Source organism: Notothenia rossii (assembly GCF_949606895.1).
Source record: "Notothenia rossii genome assembly, chromosome: 7".
Lineage (NCBI taxonomy): Eukaryota > Metazoa > Chordata > Actinopteri > Perciformes > Nototheniidae > Notothenia > Notothenia rossii.
The window spans coordinates 62,475,559-62,501,758 of record NC_136905.1 but is presented as its reverse complement, the minus strand read 5'-3'; the positions used below and the strand labels follow the sequence as shown (position 1 = coordinate 62,501,758).

Genomic DNA, 26,200 nt, shown 5'->3' with positions numbered 1-26,200 from the left:
CTGGTTAAATTTAAAACGACACAAATCATGTACAGAGCAAGACATAATCTACCTCCTAGGAAATTAAAAACATTGTTCATAGGGTGGGTATAATTTGAGAGGAAATCTACATTTTAAACAACTCAAGGTCAGAACAACTCTGAGAAGTATGAGCATAACAATCTGTGGGGTGATTTCATGGAATGGTTTGGAGCAGGAGATAAAACAAAGCACAAGCATCATTCAGTTTAAAAGGATGTACAGAAACACTTTTTTGGAAAACTATGAGAATGAAGAAAAGTGATTGAAGATGAGAAATTACTGTATATGTATGTATAAATGTAAATGTAAGTAGGAACTTGCATAATGATTTAAAGGACAATCATTGATCAAGTAAGGGGTGGGAATTAATAAGCATTTGCTTCCTCCTACTCCCTTTCGGACACATATGATTTTTATTATTAATATGAAGACTTTTTTTTGTATCATGAATGTGGATAAATACTGTATTTTTTTGTATTGTTTTTTTAATCGGTTCGAAATAAAGATTGAAATTAAATGAACTAATTTAGATTAAATATGACTGTTATGAGCTTTGTTCTGATTATTTTGACTGATTGACCTATTTGTCTCCAATAATCTGTTCAAGAACCGTTGGAAAGTTAAACGTGTGATTGTGATGTTTGTTTTTACAGTTTCTGGCTTTGACAAAGCCTGCAATTTTGGCATTTTTTGGAACAAAACAGCGAGCTTTGGGGTTCAGGAAAAGGCTGATATAGTGTTCTGTGGACCAATATATCCATATATTATTTATGTATTTTATATTATTATTTTCACTCATGACAATGAATGTATGCAGTGTTGATACAAAATACAATGTTTCAAAATTGCTTTAAATACATAGTCCACAATCCAGTTTTTAGAAAAATGTTGGTACTTCTTAAAATAAGTACTTCCATGGAGCACATTAAGTCAGAACTGTATGCATCAATATAAGCCTTTATAAGACTGTATCATATAGTCATTATACACCTCAGACCCACATGGGTAATTCTTCTCTAAAGCCACATACTGTAGGTGTCAGCTCAGGCTGTGGCCTTAGGTTGCATGCCACAGCCATTATACACCATGACTTATTATAATGCATTTGAAATTTAAACCCATTACATTTAATACACTTTGGAATTCATAAGGGCACATACATAAGAGTAAAGGCCAACTTTCTTCAAATGTAATCCCAGAACCACACAAATGTCAAGGCTACAGCTACGAGCTGGCAGGACAGGAAAATATACAGACACAGAAAGAAAAAGATCTCTATAAATCTAATGCATCACATTGTTGATGAAAAATTGTAAATAACGCCCCTAGTGTCCCTACCTTAATATCATTTTAGCACAGTTCTTCCATTTATTTGATATTTATTTTATTAAAAGGGACACGTATGGTTTTCTTATTGACATTTTGCATTCTACTGAAATTTTTATTTCTGATATTTATATGTATTTTATTTACTGTATGAATATAGAAGTAACACGTCTGATCATGTTACAATCAAATGTATGTTTATTGTGATATATGTCAATATGCTGTATATGACTTTTGTGGTGGGTAAGGATTGGGTCTATAGTAATGTTGAGGCGTTCCGTGCTATTCTATACGGTGGCCCTGAAGTGCAAGTCCAAACAGCATTTCAGGAACCACCACAGAATTTCAGAAAACGCCACAGCATTTCACAAAACACCACAGCATTTCACAAAACACTACAGCATTTCACAAAACACCACAGCATTTCACAAAACAGCAAAGCATTTCACAAAACACCAAAGCATTTCACAAAACACCAAAGCATTTCACAAAACACTACAGCATTTCACAAAACACTACAGCATTTCACAAAACACCACAGCATTTCACAAAACACCAAAGCATTTCACAAAACACCACAGCATTTCACAAAACACCAAAGCATTTCACAAAACACCACAGCATTTCACAAAACACCAAAGCATTTCACAAAACACCACAGCATTTGAGAAAACAGGATTTAAAAGTAGTAAGAGTTGCAGCGGACCTGCAGGTTTCTGGGAGTTTGTTCCAGGTATTTGGAGCATAATAACTAAACGCTGCTTTACTATGTTTAGTTCTGACCCTGGGGACAGAAAGCTGACCCGTCCCTGAAGACCTGAGAGATCTGGATGGTTCATAATTTAGCAGGAGGTCAGAAATGTATTTTGGGCCTAAACCATTCAGTGCTTTATAAACCAGCAGCAGTATTTTGAAATATATTCTTTGACACACAGGAAGCCAGTGTAAAGACTTCAGAACAGGAGTGATGTGATCCACTTTCTTAGTGTTAGTGAGGACTCGAGCAGCAGCGTTCTGAATCAGCTGAAGCTTTCTGATAGATTTTTTAGTGAGACCTGTGAAGACACCATTGCAGTAGTCCAGTCGACTGAAGATAAAAGCATGGACGAGTTTTTCCAAATCCTGCTGTGACATTAGCCTTTTAATCCTAGATATGTTCTTTAGGTGATAGTAAGCTGATTTAGTAACTGTTTTATTGTGACTGTTGAAACTCAGGTCAGAGTCCATGACTACACCTAGATTTGTTGTTTTGAACATTGCAGACTGAAGCTCAGCGCTAACTTTTAAACATCCTGCCTTGGCTCCAAAAACCATTACTTCAGTGTTATCTTTGTTTAATTGGAGAAAGTTCTGACACATCCAGTCATTGATTTGTTCAATGCACTTACTCAGTGTTTGAATTGGAGAATAGTCTCCTGGTGAAATGGTTACGTAAATTTGTGTGTCATCCGCATAGCTATGGTAACTTATTTTGTTGTTCTTCATTATCTGAGCCAGTGGTAGCATGTAGACGTTAAAGAGAAGAGGCCCCAAGATTACAAATATTACACACCAGAAAACACAGAAATATCCATGAAATAAACATACAGTAGGCTATAAACAATTAAAGGGATAATTGGGAAGGCATTACAAATGTAAATATATTTTAAACAATAAAACAATCCCACCACCACAGGTATCTACAGGAGAAGAGGGAATTCTCCCGACAAAATGTGAATGCCCATGTGGAGAATGGAAATGCAGTCATGCAGCTGCATGAGCCATCTTTGCCATCCACAATTTCAGCTGCACTGACACCCCCTGTGAGTGGAAGAAGCCAAAGGCAGCTAAACGTATGCATTCAGTGGAGGATGTTGCAATGTTGTGGTTGTTAGAGTGTTAGGTTTCCTGTCAGCTCGTCTGTTGGGAAGATATAAAATAATAGTTTCATGGAAGTCACCCCGTCACATTTAAGAGCATTAAGACATACAGTACATAGGCTAAAACAAAACATCTAAAGATATAACCTTGCACTTTGATAAGTCTCGTGAACATTTTCACTATTTTGACATTTTTATAGATCAAAATTGAATTAAAGAAATAAATGGTAGATTAATCCATATTGAAAATAGGTGTCAGCTGCTACACTAATTATAATAGTTATATTTCTTAATTAATTAAGATAAGATATTACTGTATTGATCCCAATTTGGGAAATGGTTGTGTTGCAGCAGCATAACAAGAAAAACAAAATATAAGTTATTATATATACAAAAGTATGTGAGGGATGGGATATTAAATGTAATATAAATGTAAAATGTACATGTGATTTTACATCCAAGAGAAGCTATGGAGCAGAGAGTTCTCTGCCAGGCAGAGGTGATTTGTTATTAGTTCAATATGTCAAACTGATTTCCCTGACTACAATCTTTAGTTACATGGTGAAACATTATACTGCTTGTACTAATTAGTCTTATCATATAAGCCACACAGGTTTTAATAGGATTTATTCATTATCTTTACTTATGTTGCGGTCTTTTCAGCAGCGCCATCTTTAAAACGCATCGTTTAGATTTCACCGTGACATGGACAAAAATGTAACGTCAGCTTACCTCATGGCACGAATCCAGACTCTCCTTTGGAAAACATTGGCCGGGAAACGATAGAACAAGCACGTTTCATGCGAAGACCTGTGGCTGCAACCCGGAGCAAAGCAACAAACCATTGCATAGCTAACTAGTAGCGCTAGCTTTAGCTAACGTTAGCTAACGAAACGAACTGCCGAGTAAAATTGGAAAGCACTGGTAATTAATTATTCTATAATTTGTCAAACTATGGTGTTAAAAACGACAATTTCAAAAAACACAGATTCTAATGGTCAGATACAGATATACAGATACTAAAGATAGGCATGTACCTGCTTTCAAGCAGAACACAGGGGAAAACAAACTTAGCGGGAGTGTTTACGTGTTCTGCGTAATGACGTAAAACGGCCTCGACAATTTCTGTAGTCCTATTCAGCCACTCGGTAACAACCATCGTTTTTCAGACACGTAAACTCTTCAAAAATCACCAGTGGGGTCACTGCTGATGTATTTAATGTCGTAGAACAAAACGTGATTTATCTCTAAAATTTGTGTCAACCACAGACCTTATTTCGAGCTATTTTCCAAAACCTTATGGAAAAAATGCATTGCTTTTTGACGAAGGAACCGGAAGTGCTAAAAATGCTAACTTACTTCCGGGTTTTTGGACACGTCACTGCGGTTCTCTATACCCTTCCCGTATAAGTTGAAATGCTGTGGTGTTTTGTGAAATGCTGTTGTGTTTTGTGAAATGCTGTGGTGTTTCCTGAAATGCTGTTTTGACTTGCACTTCAGGGCCACCGTAATTCTAGGTGTCTGTTAATTTAATCTGACCATTGCTCTATGGACTGATAAATATATATCTATGTCCACCAAATTGATTTAAGTCTAATATGAGCTATAATGTAAGTCCAATATAAGCTAAATGCTCAATGCAATGTGTGACACCTCTGTAGACCAATATTTAATTCTCGGTAATTGAATAATATGTTTTGCTTCCAGTTACTGTTATGAAATAGTTTTACCAATCTGGACTTCACCTCTGTCTCTTAGAAAATCTCCTGTGCTTCAAATAGATATTTAGCCCTTTTTAGAGCGGTTTCCAAAGTGGATAAAAAGTAAATAATTGATCAACCACTTACTTTAAGTGAATCCAAGAAAGATATAGATTTAATTTAATTTAATTTCCCTAATCCCAGAATGTCTGGTGAGGCTAAACAGTGTGACTGAGGGAAATTTAGCAACAGATGCTATCCATGTGGGTGGTGTTCATATGGTTCGCCAAATACTCACACACTTACTGAGTGAGAAGTGAGAGGAAGCATCGTGCCGAGTGGCTTTTAAACCGTTTACCAGAAATAACCATTTTAAATATAAATATATTGTGTCCAATTCAGTTTATTGTTGCTCATAGGCATTTTAAGGGCATTAGGAAATGTTGGATTTTAATGAATCTTGATTACACTGCTCAGAATCTGACTTTTTGGGGACATTTTGCTGTATTTTCTGCAGGAGGAATGATGCAAAAATCTATATCTTAAGATAAAGAAGTATAGAACAAAGATGTTCGTAAATAATAGGAACAATTCATGGGCCCACATCAGATGCACCCATTTCCTCCACTCTGAGACCAAAGCAACTGTTTAAGTGGCAAGCCTGCTAAGAACATACATAAGTAATTTGTTTTTGTGCTCACAAGACACACTGCAGCCGTCTGATTTGAAATGCACTCACCACTGGGTCTCACTTGACTTTGATTTATTTTCAAAGAAAACTGTCAAAGGAAAAAATAAAACAGACAATACAGCTAACGGCAAAAGGCAACGTTGGTCAGAAAGGGTAAAGTCATTACTTGTTCATGAATATAACCAATTGTGTTTTCAGGCATTCTGTTTATCATAACCAGGCCCAATTCATCTTGCTGTATATGTTGATGCGAAAAAAAGTGGTAAAAAAAACAGGTTGCATTAGTGAATGCCTTCCTTCTTATAATACTCAAGAGCTTAGTTTTGTTATAGATAAAAGAACACCATTTAATACCTTGACACTATCTGTCTGAGGGCACATTAGTTCTTTCATATGCATTTATATCAGCCAGACGTTTTGCAAAAAGAGTTTACCTTTTCTCTCTTTTATGTTTTTTAATTGAGAGAATCCATGTCATAGATTCAGATATGTCCTCTCTCAACACTATTCTAAATGAAAAAAAAGGATTGATTCTTTTAGCTAAATGCCAAGGTCATCATGCTGCTGGTGGTGCTAAATCAAAAGTCAAAGATCACCAAAGTAATTAAAGTTGCTTTTATCTTCAAAATCATTAGTATTCATTATCTGGCGACCCAGAACGTTTGTACAAAATATTTGTACAAAAACCATAAATACCAACCTGCTGATGGCTCAAAGGGAAACGTTAAACATGCAATAAAGTCCGTAAGCTTTATCCTCTGGGGAGTATGAATGTTTGTACAAAATTGTATGGCAATCCATTTAACAAGCTTGGCTGAATTGTGGTTGCCTAAAGAAGCTGAAAACACAAGAAAAGAAAGAACACTTGTTCACCTACAGCGTTCAGGGGACCATGAATATTTGTACAAAATTGCAAAGCAATTCATTTACATTTGTTGTGATGTTTCACAAAAAAACAACCTGTCAACCTGCTGGTGGCTTAAGGGGAAGAGCTAAAGGCTCATTGAAGAAGGTAAAGTTTATCCTCTGGACCATGAATGTTTGTACAGATACATAAAACATTTGTCCACATGTTTCACTAAAATCCAACCTGCTAAAGGCTTGAGTGAAAACAATTATAGAATCAGTAAAGTCAGTGAGCTTCATTTTTTGGGGACCATGAATGTTCTTAAAAAAATAAGGTATCAATCCATTTAACATTTGTCGAGGTGCCCTACTAAAACCCAATCTGTTGGCTGCTTAGGAGAAACCTTAAGCGCTTAGTGAAGTCTGTAAGCTTCATCCTCTGGGGACCATGAATGTCTTAACCAAAGTGCATAGCATTACATTTAACATGCGTTGAGATGTTTCACAAAAGGGGAAAATATAGAGGATCTGTAAATCCAGCTTCATCCTAAGGGGATTATCAATGTTTTTACAACATTTTATAGCAACATATTTTAACCTTGTTGAGATATTTCTTCCTTGACAAAAGTGGTGAACCAAGTACAGACTCAAATACAACCGTGACGCCAGTTCTAAATGACTGGTTAATGTGAGCATGCTGTGTTTATATTGAACAAATTAATCCATAATTCCCAGTTACATGAAAGTGGCATGATATGCAGAGCTGCATAAGGCAGGTCTGATTTATGTGTCTTCAATTGGCGAGGTGAAACATTGTCACCATGTCAACATATGCAGCAGATCAGCGGAGTTTCCTGAAAATGGCAGATTGTCAGTCAGGTCATGCCAGTAATATGTTTACAGGAAAATACATTTGACAACACAACACAGTGGGAACATATTGCCTTGATGAACTTGGATGTTTTTTCTCTCGCTGCTTGTTTGCATGAGAAGGTGAATGTTCAAAGAGGGTTGAGATATTGTATAGTGAATAGGAAGAGACTGAATGAATAGACATTGACAATGCAGGTCTTAAGTGCCTGCTGTTTTTCAATTAAGTGCCATATGTTAAGTCACACGACACACATGTACTGACTGGAATGGTAAAAACATTGTTGTCGTGCCGTTATAATAAGTAGAGAATTGAGGGAACTCTCTTTGGAAACATGCCACCTACACTACTCTTAACAGGTAATTCAAAGAGAATTGAACTCGACTTGCGTATTTGTGTGACAGCGAATTAGCTGACAAACTGCTCTGGCAAAAAAAAAGAAAAAAAAAAGGCAAAAAGAGCTTGACACTTAGAGCTTATTAAGTAGGGAAGAAACACGGGACAGCCCACAAAATAATATGGAACATATGTACATGGAATGCATTACCCTCTGCTTGAAGATCATTATTTTCAAATGGGAGAATCCATTAGGGCTGCAATAGTCATTTTAATTACACTGAATCAGGTTGACAGTTGTGCATGCATACTGTAAAGCAAGTGCTGTTTGGCTCATACTAAAAGCAATTTATGTGAAAAGAGCACTGTGTGGGTAACGCGTATCCGAGCACATTGAGTTACAGGGCCTAACATGACTCGCATTAAACTTACATTCAGGTGGTTAGAAGAACATATACATGTTTTCATGTGATCAAGGCGGAATGCAATCTTTGAACCCCTCGGCTCTCAGTCTGATGACGATAAGGCTCAGTTGCTAATGGACATGTTTCTGGGAATTTAATGTAACTAGTGGAAATAGTCCTTTTCCCCTGGCCCCGGTCAATAGTTTAAAGGGCCCCTAATTTTGAGGGTTTTCCCTTTCCTGTAGTGTGTTGTATGGGTTTTTGTGCATGTAAATGGTCGACAAAGGCTTTAATCCCCAAGTTTCCTGCAGAGGCAGTTTCTCTCCGACACCAACACATCACTATGTAACACACGCGATTCTATTGGCTAATGCACCAAACTATTTTATGTGATAGGCTTTGGGGCAGACAGCTCTAAGCGATTGACCAATCACAAGAGTCAGCCAGCTAACCAATCAGAGCAGACTGGGCTCTGGTTTCAGACAGAGGGTGTAAAGAGGTGCTGAAGCACAGGCAGTATGTGAAAAAGTAAGCAGTCCTTGAACATTAAAGCATGGACACTAGGGATGTGCAACTCCATCACTGAGGCCGATGCTATGCGCATCTCGATACGTTGCCACGATACGATACATTAACGATACATTTGAAACACCAGGCTATGCGATACAATACGATTCACCCCTGTTGCGATACAGTTCGATACGATTTGATTCAACATTATGCGATTCAGGGCGATACAATACGATTCAACACGATGCAAAATAATGATACTTCAATATGGTACGACAGAGGATTTTTGTTTTATTCCTTATATGCAGCAAATCATACATTAACAAAAAAGTGCTTTACATATGTGGTTCTCTCTACTACTACTGTGCATCCCATCATGCTGTTTCTTTTTTACCTTAAAAAGAGTACAGTACAATTGTATAACACCTCACAGTTAAACAATTTAAGGATGCATTGCCCATGATTAACAATGTGCAAATAACAACTACCATAGTGCAATGCCCATACAGCTGCCAGCCTGATGTGCTTAACACTCATAGGCTAACTCACCAGTGAGCAGAAAGCAGTGGGTTCTATATGAACAATAACAAATACAAATAACCTTTCACAAACAGGTATTTCATAACTGCTCACAGTAAGGAAGACATTTCAACGGTTATTGGCAGTCACAGGCTGCTGTAAACTAAACACCACTCTCTCTCAGGGCCGTATCCAGGATTTCCTAAATACCGAGGTCCAAATATGTTAGGGGGGTTCGGGGGACACCCCCCAAGATTTTTGGGGTTTTCATGATCTAGTTAGGTGCTTTTTAAGTCCTGTGGGGGGTCACAAATGGATAATATATTGATTTCAAACCATGTCAGTGGGCTGCAGCATCAATTATTTTTGAAAGTGTAATGCATAAGAATCAGTTGATTGTTACTATTAATGATCAGGAAATGCAGAAGAGGCTAAAATGATCACAAAACATTGTCAACATTCATTTTCCACGTCTCTCTCCTTTCCATAACCTGCACCCTCTCTTCCATCTTCTTGAGTCTCTCTGTCTTCTTCCTGTTCATTACTCTCTCTGTCCTCTACTCTTTCTCTTTGTTCAATCTCTCCCTCATTGTTCACTTTTTGCTCCTCCTCACTTGTCGCTCCTGCCAGTGAATTAAAAGCAATTCAGCAATTTAGTTCATTTCAGTTGTTTGTTTGCATTCTTTTTGTCATTTAAATCTGTTTTGTTTGAGTCTCAAAAGAGAACAAATATGTAAGCAAATTGTGTTTTATACAATTGTATGTTATTATGACATCATAACTGCAATAGACGTAGGCCTATGTTGTTTTAGAATTATGCCTATTGTAAATTAAGACTATTGTTATAGATATACATATATATATATATATATATATATATATATATATATATATATATATATATATATATAATATAGATAGATGGGGTTATTAAGCCTACATTCTTTTGTGTGACTATACCTGCAGTTCCTCCCTGACTTCCATCACTTTCTCTCTCTCTCTCTCTCTCTCTCTCTCTCTCTCTCTCTCTCTCTCTCTCTCTCTCTCTCTCTCTCTCTCTCTCTCTCTCTCTCTCTCTCTCTCTCTCTCTCTCTCTCTCTCTCTGCCTGTCCTGTCTCTTCCTTACCAAAGCTGAGCTTCGACTGACGTAGTCTTTTCATTATATCTGAGTCAGTGTAAAAATAAAACAATACAATGTTATATCTCCATTGTTTTATTCAAATTGAATTGAAAGAAAAGCATTACTACGTTTGTTAAAAGGTAATCCTTCTGACATTGGATGAATGTAATTCACTTTAGCTCTCTAGCTAGTTTATTCATGCAATTTAAACCAAAGTATAGCTGCAAATTGCAAAATAAGTTAGTGTGCATGTTGTCGGACGTCCACTGACTAACGTAGAGCGTTCACACAGGATCTGCTGGTCATATGATGTCCTGATGAACAGAAACACAAGCAGCCCAATGGACTCAGATCTCTAAATACTTCATCAATCCTTCGCTGCTCCGGTACAAGTCCGGGCTGCTCGGTTATGGCTAGAAAGGATCCGTCTTGTGTAAAACTCTCGCGAGAGTTTGGCTGAATGTCACGTGGCTGAATGTTTACGTTTGGCAGGCAGCCTTTCAGTTACGATCGTTAACATCAGTGGGCCACAGCAAATGATGATGAGAAGCTAAACTACCTATTAATTATGTCAATGACAGGGAGTGTGATTGATGAAATAGGGTGTTAGTGGTCTTGCTGGTGTTCAAATAAGAATGACAACACTGTAGATCACCAACACTATGGTTTACTTTTTATTCACAGGCAAGTCAACGTTGTCGCAGTAAAAGTCCCAAGATAGCTCCTGGTGCAATAAAATGTTCCCTTGCAGTGTTTTACTATTATGTCTGATGTTTCTCTATTAATATTGCTGCTGCATTAATGTGTATGTTGCATCATGTTACTGCTGTAGATGTGTTTCCGAGCCGCTCCGATTACAACGAGTTACAATGAGAACGTGACGTCATATTTACACTAGACGGATCCTTTCTAGTCATAACCGGGCTGCTCGGCTGCGGTGGTTTGTTGTTGATACATGTCTTCTTCTGTTTGCTTTAATCGAGGCTACGCAGTTATGCAGCACCCCCATCAGCAGTAAATGGAAGTACTACAAAGAAACCCATTCAGTGCAATTATTTCACAAGTGTTGTATACACAGCTCGAAAAATATTACCGAGGTCCGGACCTCGGTTACCTCAACTGTAGATACGGCCATGCTCTCTCTGACATAACACCTCACTGAGTGATTTAACTCATAGTCTAACTTTCAGGTTTCTCTTTTCAGCCGCAGACCCCATGTCGCCTCTTTATGGGCGTCGCTAAGTTCCTCGTACTACTTGTGTACTTTAAAGCGGGTCGGCATCGTTTACAATTTGCGAGCGATTTTTCAAGTTGACCGTCTTTCTTGAAAAATCCAAAGTGTTGCCAAACGTTTGATTTGTAAGTATTTTTCGGTGCGCTGTGTTTCTCTTTCTCCTCGACTTCCATGTGTGTTGATAACTGAGACTCTCAGCCTCCGTAGTGCGAAGCAAAGATCAAAGATCTTCTCTGCTGAGTGCTGACAGGATGAGGGGATATTATATGAATGAATCTTTTTTTACCGATGCAAAGACGCTACAATCGATGCATCGGGAGTTCAACCCAAACTGTAGCCGATGAGCACTCTTTCAACCGGTGCACTCGCATCTTGAACGTTTATGCCGGTGCACCGATGTGAATCGGTGATCCTTAACATCTCTAATGGACACATGTCACAGTAGAGACTCAACATACAACTATGAAACTGAAAATGAGCACAATACGGCCCATTTAAAGTATGATTAGCAACTTGAGATGCAAAACGGGTGTTGGAGTTAAGAAGTGTCAAGTAGCCAGTTTACAAGAACACTTTTAACCAAAAAAACAACGATATCGTTGTCAGTCAATAGCCAATGGATACCGATATTGCAATTTGGCCAATGTGTTCTGCCTCTTTTTGTCTCCACACGCACTTGCTTGCATACAACCAAATGTGCTCAAATGTGATGGAGGAACAAGAGTGCTTCCAAAACCACAGTCTTGTCCTGTTGCTTACAGGTTCTGCCTTCATATGGACAATCTATTCATAGAGATAAGGAATCATGTAGTATGTATTTGCTGTTCTGTAGGTTGTTTGCCCTTAGAGAAACCAGGTTGCCTCGGCCCTATGGAAACATCTTTTAGCTTTTGATAACACCAACAACTGCCTGAGGTTAAAATGCAGCTACGTTAGCAATAGCAGCTTTACAGCTCTTGGCAGATGCTTACAGCTCTGCCTTAAGGGGAAAGGCCAAAACTGTGTAATATGGAGGGCCAGGAGCTAGTGCTAACCCTAAGCTTTAGCAACATAGTTCTGTTTGTAAAATACATTCTTGGACGGGAAGGGGTTAGGTGCAGGGCAGTGGTTTACGTTAGCTTCACCAAAATGTTGACATTTTAATTGGAACATGCTAATGGAAAGGGGTTCAGATTCCGAGGAAAAATTGTTTAGCTCTAGACTCTGTGTGTGTGTTTGGTGTGAGAGCACATGCAATTTAATGAGCTTCTTTACACAAGGAGCCCAATAACAGCTGTGAAAATAATTATGTGCAGCAAAACATTGATGTGAGAAATAACAATCACAAACATGCTGTGTAGCCTCGTCGCTAACAGCTCCTTAATTGTCCGCGTTAGCCTCTACTGGGCAGTAGGAAGGACACAATGTCACATCTGATGGCAAAAACAAAGCCTTTACCCGAACAACCCCAGCTGGAGTGGCTCCGTGGCTTTATCAATCCGCGGAAAGAAATATCAGATTGCAACTGACCTCGGCACTGCTGCTCAAAATCCCACTGCCGCCATAAGAGGCTTTACTACAGACTTGAGGCGGGTGAATAGGGATAATTTAATGAAACATTAGACGAGAGCACTCCACAGTCCTTTAACAAATTGCTTTTCTGACTGCCAAGCTCGGCTCAATTTGGATTGCCTGAAGGAAGTGAAAACACAAGAAAACAAAGAACACTTATTCACCTGCAGCGTTCAGAGGTTGGATATAATAGTTCCAGAAAAACAATTGAAATATATAAGAGGAGGCTGTCCTGAAATGGCTTTCCTACAAAGTCTACTTGTGGATTTATGACAACTTTCTGAAGGACAGATTAAGTTTGATGGGAGGCTTTTGACTTCCGACCAGAGAGAGCAGAAAGCACCCTTCCTCTTATCTACAGCCACCACGGTGCACAAACAGGTGGCTGCTGGGTACTGGCACCTTTTTACTGGCAATGCTAGGTAATTAAAAGCTGGTCTTTTTAAGATGTTGGCAGGGCTCAGGGTGGCATTTGCGTGGCATTGCAAAGGAGATTCACCTCTTTGTGCAAAAAGAGTGACCTTAAGCTCTGGGTTTAAAGCCGGCCACTGCGTAAAGCCTTGAATAAGCTTAATTAGAAGAGCCAGGCACATGACTTTAATCTCACGTAGAGAGAAAGTCCCAAGATGACACTTAAAGCCAATAGGACTATTGTGTCTGAGTGCTGCACAGGCTTGGCTTGGTGTGTGTGTGTGTGTGTGTGTGCGTGTGTGTGTGTGTGTGTGTGTGTGTGTGTGTGTGTGTGTGTGTGTGTGTGTGTGTGTGTGTGTGTGTGCGTGCGTGCGTGCGTGCGTGCGTGCGTGCGTGCGTGCGTGCGTGTGTATGTTTTTTTCAGGAGGGACTTGCAAGAGAATGACTTCTGTCCATGTTTGCTTGCATATGTCCCTGTCTGCCTATGCCGGATGTACATTCATGTGCTAATGTGACAATAATTGGGACTCAGGCATATGGTCCTTGTTGCCTCAGTAATGAGGGCAGAGAAAGGCACATAGTCATGAAGTGTATGTGTCAATTGTACATTGTGGCTTGACTTAGCTCCGGTGGGTGTAAGATAAAGATGCAGCCCTGTTCGGAACACACTGGAGGCATTTAAAAGACGACGGCACATACATTTATGCAAAGATAAGTAACACTGTGACCAATTAAAGTGAAATTATGGAAAGCTATCTTTTTGTGACTTTCCATAAATAGGCAACTGAAAGATAGTATCATTTTAACCAGAAATCTTTTTTTTTTCAAGCTAATGTATACCCTAATACATTTTTTAACTAACGAAGAGTAATGTTCAAGATAACTATGTTACATTTAGTAATTAAACAAAGATGTAATGTATTGGTTTGAATGTCAATATTTAATATTTTAAGCATTATCATAATAAAAGACTATTAAATCCCATTTGCAAAACATAAACTACTTACTAATACTGTAAGTATTTAAGCTAATTTGTGTTGCAGCTTGGGTCTTATTTTGGTAGTCATCCTCTGTTATGCCAACAGTGTACTGAGCTAATTCACTGTTGAGAATCTAAAAATAGATCCAACAGGGCAAAAATAACTGCACACTAACATATGAGCCACATTTATTTGAAATATAATCCATCTGGTCAACTAGACATTTATAAAATTCATAGCCATAGATGATTTGGGACAAGAGGGGTTTTTATGGAAGCAATTCAGGCTGTCTAGCAGGGATACAACACATATGGCTAATTTACCTTATTGGTGTGCCCTTATCAACCTATTCTTAGCAATGATGATGCATTGCAATTTCTCAAAAACGATTATCAATGACCAGACACACAATAATGATGCCCAAACAATAACATTACTCCTATTCATTTACGTTAGCAATTCTGTATGGACAGCCCTAAGCACGGCTGATAATTGTAAAGTGATTTATGTGAAAACTAGTACTTCAAACTTAAAACAGTATGTGCAATCTTTTCTCCACAACATAAAATGAAATGAAGGGGAAATACATTGATGGTAGACTACCTATTGTTATAGATAAACTGTCAAGCTGCCAGATACATTGTTAGAATTGAATTTACACTCTAGGCGTTCCCTTCTGTTGAATGCCTATCATATTTAACCTCCACACATTTAGACAGCTTCATTATTATTATTATTATTATTATTACATTTATTTTTTTAACATGTGTAGGTGGTATGTTCCTTGAGTGTGTTGTGCACAATATGCTTTTTGATAGACGTGTTGCATTGCATTAATAACAACTGTTAGGAAGTCACTGCTTCTCATTAGCAGTCAGCAGTTTGGTGGTATGACATACCACCAAACTGCAGACACTACTGCAGACACATACTATGTGTCTGCAGTAGTTTCTGTTCCTGAGTGTGCTGTGCACCGACGTCAATTGAATGAATTCTCGGACCTTAGCTCTTGATCAAACAGAAGAACCGGTTTTCTCTCCTCCCCTGCTCATTATTTTCCTGCTGTTTCCTCGGTACATTGTCCGCTGTGCACAGGGACATTGGGACAGAGAGGTTAGAGTTCCCTGTGGCTCGACACTTCATTGAGTTGAGAGTAACTGCCAGGGCACACAACGCATATTTTTGTCATCCCAGGGGAATGATGGAAGATTGTACGGCATGAGCGGAGTGGCATTCCGATGATCATTTCAAGAAAAACAGCAAGCCTTTGAATCGTTTTCGGATTAAAGCTGATGCTGGACACAACACAAAACAAAGAGCGATATTTCAGAGCTTTGGTACATGTAATCATTTAAAGGGGATAAGGTCTCCAAATACATAGGTGTTTAACACATATTTGAACTTAACAACTGGCAAAGAAAAATGTAAGCAAATACGAGATACACCTGGGAATAAGGGAAAGATAGGGGCAGGTGGAACCAGGGGCGGACCTAGCACATTTGGTGCCCTAGGCGAGCTTCACCACTGCGCCCCCCCCCAAAAAAATATCAAAACATCTTAACAGTTATACAGTAAAGTACTGCAGCTTTATTTATTACAAGCAAGAACAAGAGCTAAGAATAAATGTAAAGTGCACACTAAAGAATTAAAACAAATAAACAACTTAGCTAACAAACAATAATAATATCAATAACAAACAATAAAAGAATGTGCAAATTTGCTTTCAAAGAAAATTAAGAAGAAATGTAAAGTGCACACTAAAGAATTAAAACAAACAACTTAGCTAACAAACAATAATAATAATAACAATAACAAACAATAAAATAACGTGCACATTTGCTTTAAAAGAAAATTATGTATTGTAAAATATGTTACACATGTCAAATAATCAAAATATAATATGCTAAATAAACAAACAAATACATAAAAATTACAAATTCACTTTGTCTCAAGAACTATTTACATTCCACTCCCTATCATCACACAAGGTTGGCCTACATATTAGCTCCTACTGGTTTCCATTTACAGTGCAATCCTTCTGGCCTTCCTCGCTGCAAAGTCATCAATCACATCATCATATGAAATCTGACCACCAACCTCATGGTTAATACTGATTACAGCCAGACCACTGAGGCGTTCTTGAGCCATGGTGGACCTCAGGTATGTTTTCAAGAGTTTTAATTTGGAAAAACTCCTCTCGGCTGAAGCTACTGTTACTGGTAGCGTTGCACTGATCCGCAGAGCAATACACAAGTTGGGATATATTTCGGTGAGCTGCTTTGTGTGTATGAATTTCAACAACTCAAGAGTTGTCATGCTCTTTGATGGCAAGTCAGGTACATTTTCCAACTCCTGAGCCAGCTCCTTCCCATCCAAATCAGATTGCCCTCCATGGCTTAAGGTGTGTGCAAGTGCCTCTGCTTGCTTCATCAGCTCTTAGTGTGGCAGGTCTGGGAAGTTGTACAGAATGCCAAACTTGTCTTGCACATGTTCAAGAGTGGTAAACCTCTCGTTTTGTGCTGACACTGCAGCATCTACCACCACGTTAAAGAACGTTACCTCCAGATTTTGCAAGGCATTCCTCAATGGCTCATCAGGAGACTCATATGAGAAGTGCCTCTTTGTTGACTTCAGCCGCTTTTGCACAAGGACTGCATCCACATTCATGTCTTCACACATGTCCTTGGCTGATGTTTGTGCAGCCACAAAGCCTGTGGCTCTGTAGGATTTGAGAGCTTTTTCAGTCTTTTTCAGTAGACTTACTGCTACATCCACTTGCATTGTTTGGGACTGCAGGACTTTGCTCACCTGCTGAATTTGACTTAACATGTCATACCAGACCACTGTGCACAGTGAAAAGCGGAATGACCCCACTTCTTCTGCCAGAGACTGGGCTTCAATCCTGATGATTGGGTCTTTGGCCTGGTTTCTCACCTCAAGCAGTGCCTCTCTCACAGCTGTGGCTTCATATCGCAGAGGCTCCACAGCTTTCACTCTGCTCTCCCATCTGGTTTCTGACCACATTTTGAGTGAAAGGTTGACGTGTTTCTTGAGGATGGCCCATCTCTGTGTAGAGGCAGAAAACAGGCAGTATAGCTTCTGCACAATGCCAAAAAATGATATGGCATCTTTGGAGCTTTTGGCAGCATCAGCAATGACCAAATTGAGTGTATGTGCCCCACAAGGCACAAACAAAGCTCTTGGGTTCAACTGCAGTAGCCTGGCCTGTACTCCCTTGTTCTTCCCTCTCATATTTGCGCCGTTGTCATATGACTGTCCTCTGCAGTCATCAAAGGCAATCTGCAACTCCTCCAGCCTCTTCAAAATCAGGGCGGACAAACTTTCACCAGTGGACTCCTCTGCTACTAGGAATCCCATGAAGTGCTCTTTAATCTGGGGGTCTTCTTCCAGTGTCACAATTCTGATGACTACTGACAGCTGTTCAGTGTGGCTAACATCCGGGGTGCAATCTAAAATGAGGGAAAAGTACTTGCATTTCTTTATTTCTTGCACTATTGTTGATATAATCTTTCCACTGATGCATTCAATCAACTCATTCTGAATGGTTTTGCCCAAGTAGCTGTGGTGGGATGTTTGACTTTTAATCTTGTGGATGTGGTCTTTCATCACTGGGTCAAACTGCGCCAAAAGCTCAACCTCTTTCAAAAAGTTTCCATTTGAAGGAGAGTGGAGTATTTCTGTCTTTCCTCTCAATGCCATATTTCGCCCTGCCAGAGACTGTACAATAGCAACCAGTCGTGTCAGCACTGCTCTCCACCGACTCTTCTCTGCCTCAAGGAGGGCTTGCTCTTGTTTGTCTATTGTTGTACCTTGTTTTAATCGAACTGCCAATTCTTTCCATGACGCCAAATTGTTCAGGTGTTCCGGACTATTTTCATGGCTGGTCAAAGCAGCACTTGCATTTTTCCAATCCGACAGTCCTGCATTTGTTAAATGAATTTGTTTTGGAGATAAAAGTTGACAACAAAAACAAAAAAGACTGTTCTTCTTTTTTGAATATGTCACCCAACTTCTTTCGATCCTTTCTCCATTTACTAAGGTCCTGCTGAAGTACTGGTGGTGGCAACTTCTCCCATCATCTCTCCTTGGGAAAATGAAATCAGGTGTTATCTGATATGGTCCTCTCCGAACAAACTCTGTCCTCATTGTGTCTGTGAGATGTGAAGGGCAGTCAGCAGGATCGGTTGGTAGTGGATCGTCTGTCTTTGCTGCATCTGGAGGGCATGTGAAGCACATTTTCTCACCTCATATTCACAATATCTTCACACACACACACACACACACACACACACACACACACACACACACACACACACACACACACACACACACACACACACACACACACACACACACACACACACACACACACACACACACACACACACACACACACACACACACACACACACACACACACACACACACACACACACACACACACACACACACACACAACCCCAATTCCAAAAAGGTTGGGACAGTGTGTAAAATGTAAATAAAAACAGAAAGCAATTATTTGAAAGCATGAGGACAATTAGGTTTATAGCTAAACATCTTTACATTCATCAGGCACACACCTGAGAAGAGTGTATGGGTGGAATCTGTGGTGCAATCAGGATGAGATGCAGCAGGCTGTTCTGACGTTCCTTGCAGTGGTTCTGGGCCTATACATAGAGAACACACAAGAGCAAATATATTGGCTGGATTAGAAATGGCACGACAGTCATTTTTACATTCAATTATTTATCATCACATCAGGAACATCTATTGACATATTGTACTCACCAGAACAAACAGACACAGTGGTCAGTGGCAGGGTGGAATCAGTGGTCATCTCATCAGGATGAGCAGCTTGCTGTTCTGACGTTCCTTCATGTGGTTCTAGGTCTATAAATATAGAAAGAACACACAAGAGCAAATATATTGACTGGATTTCACATTCAATTATTTATCATCAGGAACATCTATTGACACATTGCACTCACCTGAGGAAGCCGGCACAGCTGAGGTGCATGGCGGTTCCTTGTCAACTGATGCAGCAGATGGTCCCAGATATTTTAAAAGTGAATCTAAAATGATATAACAAAATGTGTATTATCAACATTGAATAATTTCCATTTGTTAAATGTAGCTATTATTTAGTTAGTAAGCATTAGGACAGCCTGACAGGTCTGATTCAACTAATCAAGAGCTATGCCTATCTTATTAGAACAGTTGAATCAGGTGTGTTAGTTCTGGGTTGGAACGAAAACATTCAACAGGACTGGAGTTGAGAACCACTGAGCTAGTTAGCTAACGTTAGCGCACATTATGACAGGGTTGAATTTGGCAAATGTTTGACTCGGATAGTCAATGTGCTTTCTGAGGTAAACTTAACGTTAGCTAACGTTACCAACTAACTAACATTCCACCACACTGGCTAGCTCGCTACACCAAAACTAACATTGTTATTATTACTAATATTTCTATTTCATGACACAAAGAAAATAGCCTTATGACAGTTTCGACTGAATGGCAATAACAAACGCTGGCTAGCTAACGTTGGCTTGGCTAACTAGCAAGATTACATGATCCATTCGCTAATGTTGACAATACAATCAAAATTGCATACCTTTCACCTTGGCACGTTTCTCTTCTTCTTCTTTTCTTCTGTTTTTATACTGCGCCCCAGATGGCTTTTGCCTCTTCATAGTTCTCTAACGTTAGTCTTTCTTTCCTCAACGCTCAATTTTATAAACACTTGACCGATACCCATCAATGCACAGCGCTCTAGCATGTTCTGACTGTGAACAACTAAAGCCGAGGCTCTTAGACCGACCGACCGTTTTAGATTTTTGGCTCATTTTCCCCCTATGTTAGAATTTTTTTTTTTATGTAAGAATAATGGTTGCAGATATAGAGGGGGGGCGCCAAAACTGCGCCAAGCCCCTGGGTGGAACTAATCAGAGCAGGGCAGTTTATCATAGGCTGGAAACACACAAGGGCAGGAAGTGAGGGATCTGTACCAAGAGCTCAACTGTTTGAGTCCTTTCAGTGACACCACATTTCTGCAGCATAGCTGTGGGAATTCAAAATGTTGCCACATTTTGCACATGGTTATCAGGGGAAATCCAGAGCGTCAATTCAAATGACGGAGTAAATTGTACACAGAAACATAAACATTTACAATGGAACATATAAATCAGAGTAATGAAGGCATAAGCTACGTTTGTTACGTCCTTTTTCACCTGTCATTTCTTTAACAGTTGTTTCAAGATTCTGGATCAATCATAACACTAAATGTTAGAATGACATCACCTTGCTAGAACCTGAAAGATGTTCAAATCAAGTGAAGTCTAGTACAATAGAAGCGTAAAATAAAACCCCACATCATGTGCTGTTGTGTCCCGGTAACCCAATATTTTCTGCAAAGTGCTGTGCAAGATGTATTTGGTGGAGATAAGGGCTTTGTGAGTGCCAAGATTCAAGAGCAAATTATTAATAATAAGAACAAAATTGAGAACAAGTAAAAACGTAATCTAATCCTGGGACCAGAATGACGATGAGATTTACGTGCACTGGTTGAGCCATAACCCAAGAGGGTAACTTTGTGAACACAGCTGGCTTTACAGAAGATCCATGAGCAAACACTTGGTTATTGGCTAGTTGTAAATGGCACTGGTGTGACATGATCTGAAAAAACCTTTTAGTATTAGAAAAAAGTCTCCATTTCCCATGGTTAAACCTTTGAATTCCTTTGATATGTCAGTACACTCAGTCACACTTTCCACAGATCTGTTGTGGTCATGATCTAAATTAGTCCACAGGCTTTTGTCAGGTGACTCTGACAGGCAGAACATGGAAATCACATTATACCCTGCATGAATCATCATCAATGCGCCTTGCCTGTATTAAAGTCTTTCCCGTAGCACTCTGGGAATCATACCTTTGATCAAGAAATGGCCAGGAACACATTAAATCCATGAGCAGGTATGTGTATTTGAGTCAAAAAATCAAGAGATGGAGGAGTACGCCTGGATAGACATTTACTCAGTTATAATGCTTGCAGGTCAGGACATGATTCATGTTGAATAGTCTAGTGTAAGTATATATACATACCCAGATAAGGGTCTCTTAGGTGGTATTTTGTCCTCTGCACAACATTTACAGAGAAGCAGCTGTTGGCAATGAAAATATGATATCTCGCGCTTTGGTACATATAATAACACGCAAGTAATATAATGAGAATCTAAGAAAAACATTGAAGTAAAATATAGGTTTAAGCCCTTAACCTCCCCAAATACATCCGTGACTGCACCAATCTCACCATGGTCAAATCAATACTCACCTTTTTATAACTACTTTCAATCTGTAATAAATGTTGTGTTTTATATATTTGATGCGTGTTGTTTTAAATGTTATTTTTATGAATTTTAACAAGTTAAGTGTCTCTGAGTACCGTGAAAAACGCTCTATAAATAAAATTATTGTTATTATTAACCCTATTCGCACTATTGAAGTTTTTGAGAGTAACCCATTGACAAATTGTTCATCTTGTGCCCAGTAATAGTGTTGGCACATCAGTGATATTTTTTTCTGTTCTTTTAGTTCATTAAGGAAACCTGGTTTGCTTCAGTTAATTCACAGATATATTTTTTTAATGCAGAGTATTGCTTGGGAAGGTTTCTTTATGCCCAAGGGTAACATAAGACAATATGGCACATGCAGATGTCTACTAAGCCCCCATTATCACAAGAAAGTTTATTTCACTTAATAACTTGTTTCTGTATTACCATCAGTGTACCTTATCACTCTGTTGAATTGCTAAAAGTGAATACCTGTTATGGCCTCTTAGAGATACAGAAATGTTTCCCATGTGCTTCCAAGCTGCTCAAAATGGTCCATTGCCACTTAATGGTAATTCCCAATCTGTTTTATTGTCGGGCAAGAAAAGGCCTGACTGTCAGGTTGTTCAGAATACCCTTAACCTAATACCCTTATTTTGTCCTATTGGGGAGATTGGTTAGTCCAGTTCTGATTGGACAATTGTAGAATTATTCTTTATGCAACTATTTCAGTCACTATCTACAGGATCAGCCAGGTGTGACATCATTAATGTTTTCAAGGGTAAATGGCATTCGAATGGCCTTGGACAAATCTACAGTATGTACAAACCAGCTGGTTTCAAGCTTTTCCTGACCTTACTATGTTAGTGCAACTAATTATAACCAGTGTCGGGACTAACGCGGTACAAAGTAACGCGACACAACGCGTTACCGCAACGCGACTACTCTGTGGTAACGAATAGCGTTACTAGTTACATGTTATCATTAAGTAACGCCTTTATAGTTACTGGGATTTAAATGGGTGCGTTACTACGTTACAGTATGTGATGGAACTGAACCGAATCTCCCTGCGGATGTAACTTACAGGCGAATACAGCGATGTCCTCTCACAGCACCATTGAAAAGTGAAAGTAACCAGAGAGGAGTGATGATTGGTTAACGCGGGGTAACATTTCAAGGTAAGCCAATCAGAGACAGAGTTGGGCGAGTCTTGCCTTATGGCGAAAATACACACACACGAACACTTGCTAATGCTAACACAACACACACACACACACACACACACACACACACACACACACACACACACACACACACACACACACACACACACACACACACACACACACACACACACACACACACACACACACACACACACACACACACACACACACACACACACACACACACGGCAACGCTCACCACCAGCACACACACAATGGCAGATGCAAGTATCAGCGAGAGCAGCAGCGCATTTGCAACTTGGAAATATAACCACTATTTTCAATTTGTGGGGATAAAGGACACAACCTTTAAATCGCCACATGTCACCCAGAGTCAACTAAACAGATTGATTTCCAGGTGTGTTGTTGAGGACATGCTGCCCATTGCAACGGTCGAGTCTGTTGCATGCCTTCAGAGATCTAGTCAGCAAAAAACAACACAAAAACTTGTATTTTTATTGTTATTATTTTTAAAGTAAAGTAACTTGTTACTAGTTACTTTTATAATTTACTAACTAATAAATTAACTGGTTACTTTTTTGAGAGCAGTAAGTATAACTATTACTACTAGTTCTGTTAAAAGTAACTTGCCCAACACTGGTTATAACCTTGCTGAAATCTTTTAGGAAGAAAAAGCAAGCCAATTTTTAAATGAATAATGTCATTGGTATAGCATTAAACAACTGACTTCCTTCATTGGACTTCGACCTAGCTCAGCTGTTTGACATACAACTTGTTGTTGAACTGTTTGGTTTGTTGTTGATCTCTCTGCTGATCAAATTCTCTGTCAATATCAATGGAGCTAAAGTAGACTGTATAGACTTACAGCGCATGCTTGATCTCCATATTGGCAAAGAAAACACTTATCTATTATCCCTCATGAAATGCCTAATGCATAATGCTAATATTGAATATATATACTGAGTAATTAGGCCAGTATACATTAAACAGTTGCCTCCCAGCAACACTTTTTATGACCTAGTTTGTTTCAAGCAAACTGAACTTTGTACTTATGCATTCTCACCTTACGATGGGGAATTCAAAATAGTATTTAGCACAGTTCTCAGTGTAATCTGTGTCAAACAGATAAGACTTCCAAACAGATTAACTCCGCTTAGTTGTTCTGAAGTGAAACGACCAAGTTTGACAGGTGACATTGAATGTATTTGACAGCAAAGATGTCTACTAAAAGCAAACTAGTATCTTAAAAGGTATGAGGAAGAAGGAATAAGTAAGTGGAAAGTCCTTGAGAGTCGGTGCAGATTTTCAGCCAACCTTTTTGCTAATGAAGTTGCAGAACCATCCCCTGTAAAGAGGAGAGGGACGCTCAAATGAGGCAGCGGAATGACAGGCAATAAAATATGAGACAGGGAGAGGGGGATGGACTCAAGCTGATGTGTTTATTTGCCACTGCGGGTTCTCAGCAGAAATCGTTGTGGGCGAATGCATTTGAAGTCCCCAATGCTTAAAAATAAGTCGACACAGCCTGTGTCCTACCATAAAAATCTTTAGAAATCATTCACGCCCTCAGATTTTGTGACTGTTGGTCCTGCTTGGTTTCAGAAGTTCAAAGAGGGATTTAGAGCAAGGTTACAATCTTGATGAGTCATGTTCATGAGTCAAATCAATTTTCTTCAGGTTGAGCTTTGTCATTGAGACAACTTTGTGCTACTGTGAAGTCAATGGAGTGATTTTGACAAGTGAGTGGATTCTAGAAGTGCAATTGAGCTAGGTAATAACATAAGGCTTGTGCGAAGAAAAGCATCAAAAGTGAAGTTCCTTTAAAAGTGTCTCACAAGCTGTAGTTTGTCACCTTAGTTTCTCAGGTACCTGGTCTAGAAAAGCAAATCAGGGATGAAGTGTACGAAACAACTAATAGCTATTGCTATTCCTGACAGCTTGATGTGTTTGTTCTGTTGGAATTACACAATCAAGTCTTCGTTCAGCAGTGAAACAATCACGCAAGGTAATCTGGTAGCAAAATGCAACGTTATTATCTTTTCATACGCTTTTCAATGAACGAAAGGATGCTTAGTGACGTTCTTGGCTGACCCCACTTACATTTTTATTCTGTATTCATCAATTATGAATGGAAACATGTAGTGTTCCTTGTTAACCTTTCAGATTGTGCTAAGAGACAAAGCTGAAAAAGCAAAGTAACACATGCAATACAACAGTTCTATATTTGTTATAGCATTGGCTAGAAAGGCTGAGTCATTGCTTCAGTTGTGCTGCCTTTTGATGCATGTCATCAGGGCTGCCCCTCCCTACAGGCCAATCACGCAGACTGCGTGGGGCCTCAGCTCGCGGAGGGGGCCTGATTTTGTGGAGGCAGCCTCATCTGAAGCGCAAATGCGGCGCACCTACAGTGTAAGCGCGCCACAGATTCGGTCCGGCTCACTGTATGTCTGACGTTCTGTTGGACGATGATACATTATAGCGATAGGGGCACTTGAAGAAAATGACTTCAAAGGAGCGAGAGAGATAGCAGCTGCCCAATCAGATCTCACTTTAGCAGGATAATAGCATTCAGGTCCCTCAAGGCAGAAAGGAGGATGTGTCATAAATTATAAATTTCCTTGAGAAAAGATATGGATGGCGGTGTCATGCAATAATTGGCACAGCACTTAGCTCCAAGTAAAGCTGGCCGGTGGCTGAGTGATGTACGCTGCAGGCACCCACCCCGAAAACACGCCGAAGCGATTTGCAATGTCAGCGTGACACAAAGAGGTGCCCCCAATTATCATGTCGACCCAAGGCGATATGGTTTGGCAACCTCATTTTATGACCTGTACGGCAGCATGCTGGGGAGTAACCGAGATTTCAAGGCGAGAGGAGCTTCCTGAGATGATTGAAAGTGCTCCTGGTAATATTCTAATGTCAAAACACACCTGTAATATTAAACTAAAACTGGTGATACACTGACATGTACAGCGTTAACCCTTTTCAGATGTGGATTTGACTTTGGCACACATGATGAATTAAAATGAGAGGGAAAGAAAGAATGCTCACAGCCAGCCACGATGATTCAGATACAAGCTCTCCGATTTACTGGCAGGATCAAAGGTTTTTGACGAAAAAAGGCCTTTGTACTTTCAAGATGTAATGCATGTACCCAATCCTTACAAGCTGCAATGTTGCTTAGCTTTTAGGATCATTCTGTTTTCATTATTTATTTTTCAAATACTCTTTTTTACGCTTTATCATGATAGTCTACAAAACAATTGGTGACATCCCAGTGACTTC

General features: G+C 39.4%; 1 protein-coding gene and 1 long non-coding RNA gene across 4 annotated transcripts in view; one reads left to right on the top strand and one right to left on the bottom strand.

The window, feature by feature from the left end:
• LOC307047655 (leucine-rich repeat and fibronectin type-III domain-containing protein 2) overlaps positions 1–26,200 on the top strand; it is a 178,604-nt gene that overhangs the window by 46,013 nt on the left and 106,391 nt on the right. The gene's annotated exons all lie outside the window — the stretch shown is intronic.
• On the bottom strand, positions 18,651–20,210 carry LOC307013195. Its single transcript, XR_013800888.1, has 3 exons — positions 19,389–20,210; positions 19,189–19,290; positions 18,651–19,067 (listed from the first exon to the last, which is right to left on the bottom strand). It is a non-coding gene; the product is annotated as an uncharacterized lncRNA (long non-coding RNA).